The sequence below is a fragment of the Lycorma delicatula genome, chromosome 2, assembly GCF_047948215.1.
Source record: "Lycorma delicatula isolate Av1 chromosome 2, ASM4794821v1, whole genome shotgun sequence".
NCBI lineage: Eukaryota > Metazoa > Arthropoda > Insecta > Hemiptera > Fulgoridae > Lycorma > Lycorma delicatula.
This window is the reverse complement of record NC_134456.1, coordinates 173,611,327-173,626,749: the sequence shown is the minus strand read 5'-3', so window position 1 is coordinate 173,626,749 and position 15,423 is coordinate 173,611,327. Positions and strand designations below refer to the sequence as shown.

Below are 15,423 nucleotides of genomic sequence, written 5' to 3'. Positions count from 1 at the left end.
CTCACTGATATTTCTATACAATTATGTCAAGATATTTGATATTTTATTGTGTACGTTATAGATTATAAGTTATGATAATATTTCTTCCAAGTATGCCTAAAGTTACAAGTTACAATACTATTCAACTTCGGAAAATATGTAATTAAATTTTTACTAATACAATTACGACATAAAGTATTTTTTTAAATAGGTTATTTAAATTTCTTTAAATTACATTTCTGTTTTAAAAGAAATCAATACTATTATTTGTGGTGTATGATAAGCGTTTAATTACCTTTTATAATTCTCTATCGAAGCTAATAATATAATACGTAAAGGTTGTTGTTGTTATTTCCCTTATTTTGAGTATTTTCTTTGCGCCTGTGAAAGCGTATATTCACAATTGCTACCGTGTTTGTGTTTTGCGGATTCTTGTTCTAGTGAAACCAAAGAGATTTGTGTGAGTTGAGTCCATGGTTAGAGTTGGGAGGGGGTAGGTTTAGTGTGAGAAAGGGTTTTGTGATCACATTGTGGGCAAGGGTGTGGAGGGTCAGCGGATCCATGAATAATCAAGTGGTCTACCGGATTGCACAGTACGTGTCACTTCCCATTCATTTGTACCCCGTGCTGTGTAATGCGCTTACCAATGCATCTTCTCAGCTTCCCTCTGATTGCTTTGAAGCCGTAGACCCTTTACTACTGTTTCCCCATAACACTAACAACTAATTTACACCAACACTCTACGTACCAACTTTCTATCTCATATTCCCTGCAGGTAATATTATATTCGGTATTGTGTTTATTATTGAGAACACTTTGTAATGAAATTATTATTATTTGTGGATATTGCAACGAAACTTATTTATCTTCATTAATAGTAATTACAGAAACAAATAATTTTCATGAAATTGCCTTTATTAGCTGGAATTTTCAGTAAAAGTTGGCAGAAGAAATATTGTACTTCATTAACAACCTTGAAGGGTTTCATCAAATATTTTTAAAACGATGCTGAAACCGGAAATGCTGGAACATGGAAATCTTATTTATATTCTTTCGGTATTCTTCAACTTTTAATTGTTTAATATACCCCTATGAGGATGAAAAGAGATACAAAACTGTCTACATTACTCATAGCCCGTTTTCCTAAAAAGAGATGAATTTGGAATATAAACCCTCTGAAAAAATTAGCATTTCATTTTGTATAAAAACCTCTGAGGATTTTTAGAATAATAGGATTAGTTCAAATTATTTAATTCCATAATAGAATTAAAATAAAGTTAGACTTAGGCAGAAGGTTGCCGAGGCCATAAGAATCGAAAAATCTAGCATTGATGTGTTACTTGTAAGTTCTTCTAAAAAGGGATTTAATCACTTATCCTAAGGTGAAGTGACAAAATTAGTGTATTTATCTATAGAAAAAATTGAAATTGATGCTTGAAGTTCAGCAAACTGATACCGACAACACCATGAAAAAAATGTCGGGATTTCCTACATAATCTTCGTCCGTTCGTGGGTAGATTTCGTAGTTTTCGTTTTTTTTTGGGGTCAGTTTAAAAATTAGAATCCAGCACTAAAATAAGACTATTGGTTTCTGTAATATAATATGGGATTTTCTTTTACTTTTCTTAAAAGAGTGAATACTAACCTAGATCGAAAAAATGCAATAAATGCGTATTATAATTGCCAATAAGTTTATTATGTCTTCGGTGGGCCATATCCATTAATGGATTAATGGTTACGGTTTTTTATACAGGTGAAGAAGAACATATCACGATAATTGATGTACACGATTAAAGTAAACATGTGTGGTAAACGGAAACTTTATACTTACAATGATCATGCAGAATTTTATATGTATTTTTTTAAAATTATTGGATGATGTATCTACTTAGAGTTAACTTTGAAGCATCCTGAAAAAATGAGCTTATATGAAAAAAGCTATATGAAAAAATGAGTGGTAGGAGGAAGCTACATATGAAAATATGTGGAGGGATAGGGATCTACAGAAAAAGTTACGTTAGGCAGCGATTATTCAGCGTGTTAACCGAAACAAGGATAAAACAGGATAAAGAAAAATTAACTAATCCCGTGGTTTTATTCACAGTTGAAAACAACAATAATCATTCACCATAGATTCCAACTAGAAAGTTATACGAAATGAACAGCGATATTTCCCTTTTAACTGTTCTTAAAAGGATGAAATTTTAAAAATAATAGTTTTTTTTAATTTCCAGTTTAATAAAATTGCTGAAAACATTAAACAAAAGTAATATGCGAAAGAAAAATCTTTGTCATTAATTAATTTTTCATATATTTTCAGATAAAAATTAGTGATTGATTTGAGTACGCAATATTGATATACACGTATGTACGCAAGTACCCTATTGGTTACCAGGTTTCCCTATTGGTTTCTGAATAGGTCTCTGCTCAAAAGGGAAAAGAAATACAAAAGAGGTAGCTTAAAAATTCTGTACTTAGACGTACAAAGAACATAATTATTTTACTTGCCTAGTTATTACGAAAATGTCATCATAAAAAATTAATCTTCAAACTTTTTGTCTTTCATTAAGTTTTTCTTTCAATTTTCATTAAATTAAAAGATTTTGCGAATCTTTTTTTTACAACTGTTTTGCTTATTTTTTTTATCGATTTTGGTTTTATGACAGTTGTGTTACTGAAACGTATCATATTCAACTGTTATAGTCTATAACAGAGAGTGCTGGTGTTAATAAAAAAGTGACTCCCTCGTCTGTATATCACTTTCTCAAAATTTTGTTGTTGAAAAAACTTTAAAAATTATAAAAGTAAGTGCGTAATAAGAACAAAAGTTCTATTATTTTGGTTGAACAGTTCTGTATCTTTGAGTTTATGTAACATAGTTACATAATCTAAAGCATACGTAACATCTAAAGCTAAATTTAGTTACATTTAGATCGCTGGAATGGTTTAACCTGAATTCAAGGAATTTGCTTCCAAAACTTGTGTATAGGGGGATTAATTCTGCTAATTTATTTTTAAATCATATAAATAACATTATGAATATTCATAGATCTTCTGTTTAGAGAGTAAATAAAATATAATTTTATTTTCAATAGTAAAAAAAATATCGTAATTTTATTTTATCCGAAGTGTATATCCTTAAGACAGAATTTATTAGCATATAAATGAAATAGTATTATTTTCTTTTGAAAAAAAAACATAAGTAAGATTTTTAGGGAATATATAGTTTATGTTAAAGAATTATATTCTTAACTGTGATACCTTATCATTGGTAGATTAATTAAGTATACGCTTTCTGAGTATGAAAAGAAATTTCAACTACATTTTTCCAGCTTTCTTCCTTGTTCTATTCATTACGCACAAAATATGATTAATATAAATATTTTTGTTGATATATACATATGAATATATGTAATATAATAGAATTATTATATTATCTATTACTATTTTATTATTCGTGTCTATACTATATTTTCTATTTCTTTTAACTGTATTTCGACATAACTTCAGTAATAAATTAAAATTACACTTTTTATTGCATCCTACTAGCCTATCAGTTAAAGGATTGTTTTTCTTGTTTTATATATATATATATATATATATATATATAAATATATAGTGTTTGTGTGTGTGTGTGTGTACGTGTTTTAATTCTATAAAAGAAAGGTAATGCTTTATTACCGTATAATTAAAATTTATATAATTTTCCATTTTCATTAATGCGTTTTTATTTACATTTAAGAATTACGAAGTAATTTAATTTACTAAAATATACATGGCCCCATTATTTTTTCATTCGTTCTCTATCGTAATATTTATTTTACAAGCATCGTTTGTAACATGTATGACATAGATATGCTAATGCAAATAACAAAGTTGGTGTGAAGAGATAGCTTGATCTCAGAAAATTTTCGTACAAATGTCAACATCTTCTTTTACATTTGCACCTTGTTTCAGCAAACGAGCATCTGACAGGAGAATGGAATTTTCTACTTGACAAAAGAATTGTACCGTCTCAGAAACAGAGACGAATAGCTATTTCTTTACGGTAAAAACATCAGATCTTTACATTTAGACTCACGACGTTGGATATTCCATATAAAAACGAAACAAAAGAAAAAAGCAAAAAGAGAAACACCTAAATAACTAAAGTAAGACTGTCATCAATTTTTTTCTTTAAAAGTAAGACAACTTATTCTACTTATTAACAGTAAAAAGAAATAAACAATTTAATTGTAAATCCACACATGACCCGAATTATATTTTATATTTTTCATATTTTTATTCGTTTCTATGAACAAGTGTATTTTTCAAAACCAAATAGTTTTAATAGGATACTATTTTAGAAAAAAAAAAAAATTATCAGTTGAAATTTTATATAAGCTAGCATAAACCTTTTCTTGTTAGCCTCCATCTTCTGTTTTATTTATTGCTTTTATCTATTTCTAAATAACTGAAGGCTTTCAGAAAATCCATTATACATTTCTTAAGAAATAGAAATATTAACTGACATTATTAAATTATTAAAAAAAAAAAATGGAAGTAAATAAAAATAATTTGAAAAGATCTCAGAACTATTAGAGGGCTACATAACGTTTAATTGTGTGATTTTAAAGAGAAAAGTAACTGGCCCCTATCTATAAGTTCACTACTACACCGCGTTATTATTGCCTAGTCATTTTGTAACAGAGAGTTTCTTTATAAGAGGGTAAATTAGCTTTTGGCTGATTAACCGATAAATACAATATTAAAAATAATTACATTACATAAAATAATATTGAGTTTCCATTACCATCTTAGCTCGTATTTTTTATCTACATTTGAGCTAATAAGTTTAAATACTACATTACTATTAAATTATTGCATATAAAATAATTATAATTTTATTATATAAATAAGAATATCTTATCTTTGTATCAGCATTTAATAAAACATTTAAAATGCTTGATCGATCTGAATGATTGTTTTAAATTATTCAATAAACTTTGAGAAAGATTTTAGATAATGCCATTATTCGGAGACCAGTTTTATTTAACTATTTTAGGTTTCATCATCGATAAACCAATTTAAAATTCAGAGATTATAAAGAAATAATATTTTTTTTACCATTTCCGTAGATAATTGAAGACAGATTTCCTAAGAAGTTCAGCAAAGTATAAAATTTCACTACTCTTTACCAAATTTTATAACGTATGGTGGTTAACAAAAACAAAAAACAAATTAATAAAGTATGATAGGAATAAAGTCTATATTATTCATTAAATTAAGATAATGTAAATGTATTTGTTCAGTTAAGTAATGTTTGTTGTAAAAAACGCGTCGTTTTTATATAGAAGAAAACTTAGAAAACTGGTTTTTCCAAGCTATTTTAAGCTTAGTTTATTCCGTTTAGATACTACAACGGAGTTCATAACATCGACAAAAGAATTCTGTAAAATTTCTATAAATTCTTGTTAAAATAAAGATGTTGATTCATAATGTAAACAGATTTTTAGTTGTTTTGTAAGATATTTTGCTAGTAATAATCTTTTAAAAGAAAACATCTTTGTTTTCAGCTATCGTATCGAAATAGTTTTCAACGAAAGTAAAAATATTATGTAATAAATTTTAAAAAGTTTGCTGTTCTATAAAATTTTAATTATATTTACCAAAATAAAGAAACGGTTTTATATTTCTATATAGATGCAGGATTTATCCACTTGAGGGACAGTCAAATATGCTCCACATGACTTCAAACTGTAGTCTACTATTAAAAACACTGAAAGACAATTGCAATAACTACTGGAGCGTAATAAAAGCTAGGTATTTAAAAAATAAATACTTTACTTTTAAACTTAGTAACATATATTATATTTTTAATTTAAACTATATGAAAAACTATCGGCCTGTTGAAATAATATACACAATATATTCTGATGCTGTTACTATAGCAGATATTTAAGTAAAATGTATCTTTAGTGGTTAGCAGTGAAGAAGACGATAACACGTTTTCAAAATATTTAAAACGTGTAGTGATTCACTTTTAATAAGTTTGTTTTTTACCATATTATGTTTTTAAATCGATAGGATTAATTATTTTTCGTGGAACTTATTTTTTGAGAATTGTGTTCTTAAATCATAAATCTATTTTGATTTGATTCTACATCATCTTTGGCTTTCGATTCACACATTCAAGTTCAATTTTCTTCAAGCGATTACACTTCGGAATCCAAACCTTGGGACTCACCGAACACATTTTTCCTATTATATTTTTAAAGTATATGACTTGCTAAACGACATATTCGGACATTGCATGGCAAATCCGATTTTTTTTACCTTAGCCCAAATCAATTCAACCGTATAATCAGGACGATTGGCTGAAAGGCATAGCATATTATTACACTGTTATTTTAAGAATGTTGTAACTAAATAACGCATCAATTTAAGCTTTAGTTTATATCAAAAAGTATGTCTGAGGCATTTAAAACTTGCATTTAACTGAACATCCTTTTGCGTAACAAAGCTTAATTAACATATTATTTCGTCCTTCTTACACTGTGATACTGTGAATTGATAATAACTGCACAAATTATTAACATTAGTTCTTGGGAAGGGAACATTAGTTCTCGAAGAGGCAGTTTGAGGCGAAGGCACCCCCTGGAGCTGTGTTAAGGCTTAGTTGTGTGTCCAGCTCCAGGAGGGGATAAGAAATGATGCACTCAAAAAAATAAGTAAAAAAATAACTGCACAAAGTTGGCCTTCACTTAGGGAAGTAATTTATCAACCACGCATTTAAAATAATTATACTTGTCCAACAAGTGAATTTTTATAACTCGTTTATGAAAACTCGTTTATTTTTATAAACCTCGTTTATGTTTCAAATGTTTAAACGTTTAGGATAAATCCTTGCTCTCCTTCTACATAAATGATTTTGATCGTTTTTCCTCATCTTAAATTCTTCTTAATCCTTTAGATGAATTTAACTAAAATTGCAAGGCGTGTGAGGTCAGCACGATTCATCCATCTAAACAAATTTAATCTGATTTGATGAAATCAAGTCAAATTTTGTTTCACCGAAGTTACTTTTGTTGTCTGTTTGATACGTAATCGTTTTCTATGGTTTACGTAATAACGGATCGACTACTTTGTGTTTTTCTTCAGTTAGGTCCTATGTCTTCCTAAATAACTCTTCATTTTATTTGCAGTTTCCAGAACATATCTACTAATTTCTTAGAGACGAGAACGTAACAGTTTTGTTGCAGCAATAAATATTTAAATTAAATGAAAACTGTACACTACGCTCTTATCGAAGAAATGAACTAAGTCTGTAACCTGTCAGATTTTACTTTGAATTTTATTTGGAATCAAAAACTAAAAAAATATTTTATGGTCACTGGAATCCTCTTCTAACAGACTCTAATTCTTAACTTTTGAAATTAGCTGCATTGTCAGTTCTGTAGCTCCGGCCGCCCTTTCACAAGTTTCTTAACCCTACAACAACGATTCCAACGGCCTCTTCTTTCGAAAACGAATAAATTTGACAATTGGTTCCTTACTCTGGTTATTGAGAAACTTACCCCAAATTTTTATACAACAATAGGATTCCATATCCTAGATTTAAGTACAAAAATAATTTCTATTGAAATACTAATTAAAAATAAAAAAATTGCGTTTTTAATTCTATTACTGACGCAGTAATGTGTTTGTTCAGTAAAAATTTTATCGAAAAGTGTTAATCAAATCATTTGAGCATAAGAACTTTTAGAGCATAAGAGTATTATTAGAATAACTTTTAATTACAGTTCATGTCAAAACAGACGAGAATTTTTTTTCGAAAATAGAAAAAGTTCTTTCAACATGTAACGAAATAATTATGGTAAACTCTGAATTATCTGAAATAAAAATTTCAAGTTCCACCAGACTAGAGATTTAAGCTACTTATTTGCAGCTTTTTACGTCTTTTATTAATTTACATAGTTTTTTTTTAAATTTAAAGAAACTTAACTCATAACATTGTATTTTATTAAAATACAGACATTTTCTTAAAAAAAAAGACTAAAATTTTGGTCAGAAAAGCAGATGTTTTTATACAGTATGAAAACATTGAATAGTTAAATTACCTAGTTTACATTTATTAAGCTTTTACGAACAGTTTGTACGTGTGTGGTTTTAATCTGAGTGTGTTTGCATCTTGATCTAAAAGGTTGTGTTTGAAGGTTTTGAAGGGTTCTGTGTAATAGTGTATTAATAATGAGGAGAACTGAGCTTCTAGGCTGTTCGGTATTCATGATCCAACTACTAGAACATTACCCTCATTTTGCATAGCATGAATATTCGAAGACCCCTAACACGTAAGTTCAAGTAGGGCTGAGCCGGCTTCGTCAAAGTATATACTCTTCGTCTCTGTTTCCCCCATCTTTTTGTTGTGTTGGAATTTGGTATACCGAAGGACATTCTTACTTTCTCTTTCTCTTTCTAAGTCTGGCTATTAAGGAAGTGTCCAACTAAATCTTTAAAACTATGCGTTTTTTTTGTTACTTCTACAAAATGAATATGAACATTTCATGTTTTTATTTTATGTGCTTTTTTTAAAAATTATATGTAATAAATTCATAACAGTACATGTATTTATTTTTAATGAGTTATGTGTATTTCGTTATAAATGGTGACGATTTTCTTAAAAAAATACTTAAGAAAAACTGTATCCATCGATAACATTCCAACGTTTATATAATTATAATTTTAATGATTAGCTGATTATAATGAGTTTTCTATTATCTTTTCTTGAAAAATTTAGTTATTATACTAGTCTAGGTGTTTATAATGTTGTAAGTGCTGTGGATCGGACAAACGATTAACACTAACAGGTTGCGATAATCGTTAAAGTTTCTCCAAACCGTTAGTTAAATTTCAACCAAACGTCATAGGTAAATGTCATTAAACATAAATAGGTAAATGTCTAAGGTAAACGTGCGAAAATGCCATCGCGGTCAGGCATGGCCTTTTTACACGCTGCTTGTCATTCATATCATTCTCTGAAGCAGTACCTAATGGTGGTTCCGGAGGTTTAAAAAAAAAGTCATAGGAATTTTATTAATAAAATCAATTATTCAACATTACATTTGGAGTTAAACGAAGAGATTCTTTGTTACTGGCTACGTTTAACATAGCTTTTCGATAACGTCATCCAAATCTTAAATAAAAACGATAATATAACGTAATAATTCAGACAATTATATGCGTATGCAAATTACATATTTATGACATGTTTAAGAAATGCATAAAAATAATCAATCTAAAATTTATTTTCGTGAGAGCAGGAGCGAAAAAGACGATTTTTAATAAGTAGAGTGAAGCTAGATATCTGAGACTGACAATGACAGAAGCAGAAATAACTAACAGGTGTGACTTTGAGAGGTACAGAATTAGAAAAGGTTAAGAATTTTAAATATATAAAAATTTCTGTCCGTGTTAAAAATAATGTACAGGAAAAAATAAAAACCGAATATTGTCAGGAAACAAGGCTGTTTTTCACAGTATGAAATTAATGAAATAATTTCTTAAAATACCAAAATTACATAATACAGAACACTGATTAGACCTGTTGAAATACATGGAAGCAAAACATTGATGACAAATATGAGGGCTAAGGATACTTAAAAGGAGGACGAGGAGAGGGATTCTAGGTACAATCAAAGCAGAACTGCAGTGGAAATTAAGAAACAGTAATCAGATTTTGAGAATTCTTGAAATGAAAATGTTTCACCCTTTACTAAATCACAAAAAAATATCTGGTGGGGTACAATAATGGTAGAATGAAGGATGCTAAAGGTAATGTGACGAATAACGCAATTTAGAAAAAAATAAACAGAGGGAAATCCAAAACGAGGTGGTTAAGAATTTTTTGGAGGATATGAAGATTTTGTTTCTCTAAAATTGGCAGGAGGTAACACAGATAATAAGTGAATGCGCAAAACAGAGGAAAAAAATCTTCCACACTGCACTGCAGAGATAGAGAGGATATGAAGAATTTTTCACTGGCGTATGAAATTCGTGTGGTATTCATGAATGTATTTTGTTTGAGAAGTACCATGATGAATTTTTCAGTGATCTTGTCTTAAAGTTTCATTACTGTGTATAGTTATACAATTAATTATTTTTAAAATTTATAGTACTTTAAAACCTCCTGATTCATAATATTTCGATTGAAACATTTTTCAAACGAAACAGTTCTATCTATTTTATGATGGTAGACAAAAATAACGGTTATAGAGAATCCGAACGAAACGTCAGTCAATCTCAAAATTGACATAGCCATTCCTTCGAATAACGTACATTCCACTAACAAAAAAAAGTGCGGTGTGATGAACTAACCACTGCTTTGTTCGCCGAATCGAATGTATTCAGTTTTCAATGACTGTTGAGTATGTAAAGGTTTCGCCTTCAATAGAACTATATAATGTGTGAAAAAAGGAGACTACGTTCATTCACTATTAAGAAAAGTGTGTGTTACGTATTATTGCTTATGCAAAGGAACATGGAAGTAGTGCTTAGGAAAAAAAAATTGATATTGCAGAGTTCTACATTCGTGAGTGGTGAAAGAATGAGAACAAATTTCTCGTAGCCAATAAAAAGAAGACTGTATTTCAGCGGAAAAACGCAAAATATCTGAAAATAGAAGAAAACTTTCCGACGCTTACGTGGAATGTATGTCAGCTTATAAATGTAATACACATTTCTGTGGAAATTTGTATCCATTTCTGTCTGGACTACATATGTCATAAATTTACGAAAAAGTAACAGAATTAACACATTTTTTTGAAGGAATCACCACAGTGATTCCCTAAATTAGATAGAGAATGGGAACCAAACATCGGTGATTTTCGAACGCCATCAACAACTATACAAGTGAAAGTGTAGTATAAGTGCGTTTAGATAAAAAATTAATAAATAATAAATTATTTCTTTAAATTCATCCTGGAGCGTCGACAAGGCGCTTTATACCGAAAACTTTCCATTTAATGGACAATGTTTGAGTCATATGACCGATGATGTAAAGCGAAGGCTGTTTCCCGAAAGTATTATCAGGTTGTTACTGTTGGTGGAATGACATCTATTCTTGAACCTGCTAAAACAACCGTTTAAAACCAAACTTCATAAACACTGAACATAGACGGCTAAGACACACTCTCGGGTGTCGAGTTGGTATCTACTTACTAGGTGATGTAGTCTCTTATATTTCTGGTAAAATTAAGATTTTATCGTAGTTTGATACAGATTTGTGAGTCGATTATTGCTGGTTATTGTTGGTTGGAAATAGCGGATGATTTAATTTAAAAAATCGTTAAAGAAATCTTTATTTTGAACGCTCTCGGTGGAAGAATTATTTGTGGTGAAGTGATTAGGAATATAATTTAAATTCTGCGGATGACGGAAACTAGTGTATGAATAATAGTAATTAAGCTAAATACGAGTACTCGTAAATTCGTACTTTAATTTCTGTACTTTTAATTAAGTATTTATAATAAAAACCGGTTTACTGATATTATCCAAATAACAAATACTGTTAAGACGTTCAAATTTTTGTATGGTGATTTTGTTAATAAAATGCAAAATAGTAAAAGTAATTTTTTTTCCTTTTTTCAATTTTCCATACTTAGTGTGCGGTGGGTGTATACGGAATTAATTCATGAAATTTTATTTTTTAATTACTGTTTGGGAAATAACTATATTTGCGTGTTAAAAAGTAATAATAAAATAGTACGTAAATTGAGTTTGAATTACTGCTATTTTCATTTTAAAAAACAATTTTAAGTATCATTGTTTAAATAACAAAATCATAATCATTCATAAACCAATCGTAAATCAGTATATCATAAAATTAATCGTAAATCATTATGAAAAACTTAAAACTAGAAAAATCAAATAAACGAACAGCTTTACGTTTTAGTTTTATTTAGTAATCGACCTTTTTTATTTTTATTTCTTTTCGAAAGCGATATAAATAAGGGTCAGATTAGGTTTAACTACACAAACGATGTGGTTTAAGCTATAAAACGGTTTGTCTTCGATCTCGTTTTTTTTTCTTTACAAAGATAAAGTGAGTAATATCACAAGCAATGTTGGTGAAACGAGGGAGAATCGAATTAACTACAGTAAAATCTGATCGTTTTCGAGGAGAAAGGATTTGGTTAAAACTACCATGCAAAAATTGTGCGGACTCAGCCGGTATTTTACTGATTAGAGTGACCAAGGTATTGGTTGTTATTGCACCATGTAGGTTATATACTCTTTAATAGTATGTTCTATATAAGTTTATAGACTTACTATTCACAGTTACAGATTTCACAGGTACGCGTAAAATTGTAGACCGTCCGCTGATAAAAATGATTTCTAATCTTGATTTACAGAATGTGTTTTTACTTGAAGTAGTAAATGTATTTTAAACGTGCTTGACATTAAATTAACACAGTTGACAATACAATTTATTAGCATTCCTAATTCTTTTTCTACTTGTTTAATGCCATAATGATAATTGTTGAAGCTGACATGACACGAGTAACAGTTTGGTGCCTACGTAACCAAAAGTGGCATAGCCGTTGAGAACAGTAACCATCCCATACAGATTTACTAGGGAAACAGAAGAGTGAAGTAGTTTCTGTTTACCATCATCCAATATATTATTGTATATATATATATATATATATATATAAAAAAAAATTATATTATATTATATTATATTATATTATATTATATATTATATTATATTATATATATATATATATATATATAATACAAATATATTATTGTACTAGCTGGCCCGTCTAGCCAGAACCTGGACCCTCGGTCGTAAGGTCAGCCTAGATATATCGCGGAGCCAACTCAGGAGCCTCCCGGCACCAAGGGGCCTACCCAATGGCCGCAGAGCTCGCTTCGCTCACCATCCCAATTTACTAGTTGGACCGGCGCCCTGGACACCCGCACAGCTTGCTTCGGTCGCCATTGCCTTCCACCCAGAGGACTCCACCACCTGGAACCGCGCACTGTACGTTATCCTCAAGGTTATGAAAATAATGCTGATAAATAATAATTATAGTATTCAGCATTTTTAGAAACCTGATAAAGAAACTAAATTACAAAAGATAGAATAATAGTAACTAAAATACACATACCTTTGAGGATGAAAAATTCATATCTTATTTCTTTGCCTTGGTGGCAAAAATATAATAATGATGTAAAAGGATTGATCTATTCTTTATTTAATGAATATCTTTAATTCACAACTTACCCTTCTTGGGGGCGAAGAAAAAGTGAATATTTTTAATATCTTAACCTTCAAGGGAGCTAGGGTCTCGGTCGATGGCTTAAAACCTTCCCTGGAATAACACGAATGTATCCTGCAAATTTTAAAATATTCGGTCGGTTGGTTCTCGCATGATGCGATAAAAAACAGACAAACTTTATATATAATACATTTCCGAATAACCGTGATCTGTTGAGCGAGAGTATAGTTGATCCATGCAAAAGTTAGCCTTCAATCTGCTGACAAATACTCAGTTTTGAAAATCGAACGACTGTTTGCAGAGATATTATAAAAGCATTCTATTGCACTTTCTAAAATCCCAGGGGCTCCCCGTTTACCACTCTAGCCACTCTACTTTAGGGTGCTCGCGTACCTTACCACTCTAGGCCCCACACGCAGTCCACACGGGAAGCCTGTTATATTGTTAAACCGAAATTTTTTTAATTTACTTAATATTATTTTATTTAACGTAAATTTAATTCCATTATTTTTGTAATATTATTCATTCGATTGATTCGAGTCATTCAGTTCAAACCCAGCTCACACAGTGATACTCACGTTCACAGTTCATTATTCAGTTTATTAGAGTTTGTGCTTCACCGACAAATCTTCAAAACTACATAATTTTTTTTTTTTGAGATGAAATATATCTAAAACTGTCTCAGTTTTACCAAGAAACATGGGTAAAAATTTGGTTTCGTTTGATCAAGTAGATTTTTTGTTTATCTGGAACAAACAAACAAAAACAAAAAATTATTAGTATTTATAATACTAAATTTTTATATAACATTACATCAAATATATTATTGTATACTATTATTCTTCAGTGAAAGCAGCTCTTACTGATGACTTTTTTTTACCTGAGATGCTTTACAGTTTTTCATAAGTAAGACTCAGACAAATGTGTTTGAGTAAAAAGTTACGATACCCCTTCTTCTTTTTTAATTGTGGTTCTTTCATTATCTTTTTTATATTTATTGAATTATTTGATTTTATGTAGGGATTTTATGTAGATTTTATTTGTTGATTGTAATGCGATGTTTATGTTGCTTCAGTTCAGCAGAGGAATTTATTATAAATAAAAATCATAATTATAAGAGTAAATAACACTTTTCGTCATTGTTTCAAATTATTATAAAATAAAAAATTTAATAAAAATTTCGTTAACTATTTTAGTCGCATTAAACAATCGTTAGCAACAATTAAGAATTTGTAACTTCTGATTGATATGTTATAAATTTTCCAGTCCCTAGCCGGGGATTGAATTTGGAACATTATTACCTGAAAGGCAATCGATACAAATTTTTTTATTAAAAAAAAAGAATACAACAAAGAATATTTTTAATTTACTCTCATTCCTCGGTATTAATATATTAAGCAACAAAATTTTGCGATTACTCGTTAACCGTATTTAATTTTTACAATCTGTTTTTATAAACTTTTTCAAATTTTTATTTACAATCGATTGCATTTTTGTAAGAACCTTTGGTTTTTTTAAGTGAACTGAGAAAAGAGAAAAGGGCATTTTTTTCTTTCCCATTTGAAGCAGAGTTAAGAAGAGTGTAGTATTCCCTGACAGGGAAAGAAAATAGTTTATCCTGTAAAAATCAGTACTTATCACGTCTACAGAACAGTAAACTGAGCGACAATAATTGCCGGGGAATTAATAAGACGGAACAGTACCACATGCCGTAAGTGAACGTAATATTTTTTTTTATAAATATATTTTCGTTAAAAAGCATTTTAGTTAATTTATTTTTCTTTCAATCTTTTCAGCTTTTTTTTCATTTTATTAATTGATATTCTAACAACTTGACAGCATTTAAATTAAAACAACATATATTTAGTTAAGATTGTCCAATGTATATAGTTAAGTGAATTACTTGTCAAAATTAGGCTTTCTTTAATTATTTTATTTTTATGTTTAATTTTCAGTTTTCCCAAAAATTGAAATAGGGATTAACAGGAAATGCATGGAGGTCATAGTTATTTAATTATAAATTCAAAAATTTTTTATCGACTAAATTATTCAATAGAAAGAATATGTAATAAAGCAAATTTAATAGTAATAATAATTTGTCCAGGAAAGGATAGATTGGATAGAAAACTAAAATTGGTTTATTTAGATTCTCTTCGCAGAAGGCTATATGTACTCGGTTTGA

At 29.2% G+C, this 15,423-nt stretch overlaps 1 long non-coding RNA gene across 1 annotated transcript; it reads left to right on the top strand.

Moving 5' to 3' along the window:
* The first annotated feature begins 2,297 nt into the window (after positions 1–2,297).
* Positions 2,298–14,905, top strand: LOC142320321 (uncharacterized). The gene is made up of 4 exons (XR_012755346.1): positions 2,298–2,433; positions 3,937–4,130; positions 5,662–5,781; positions 14,761–14,905. It is a non-coding gene; the product is annotated as an uncharacterized LOC142320321 (long non-coding RNA).
* The last annotated feature ends 518 nt before the right edge of the window (positions 14,906–15,423 follow it).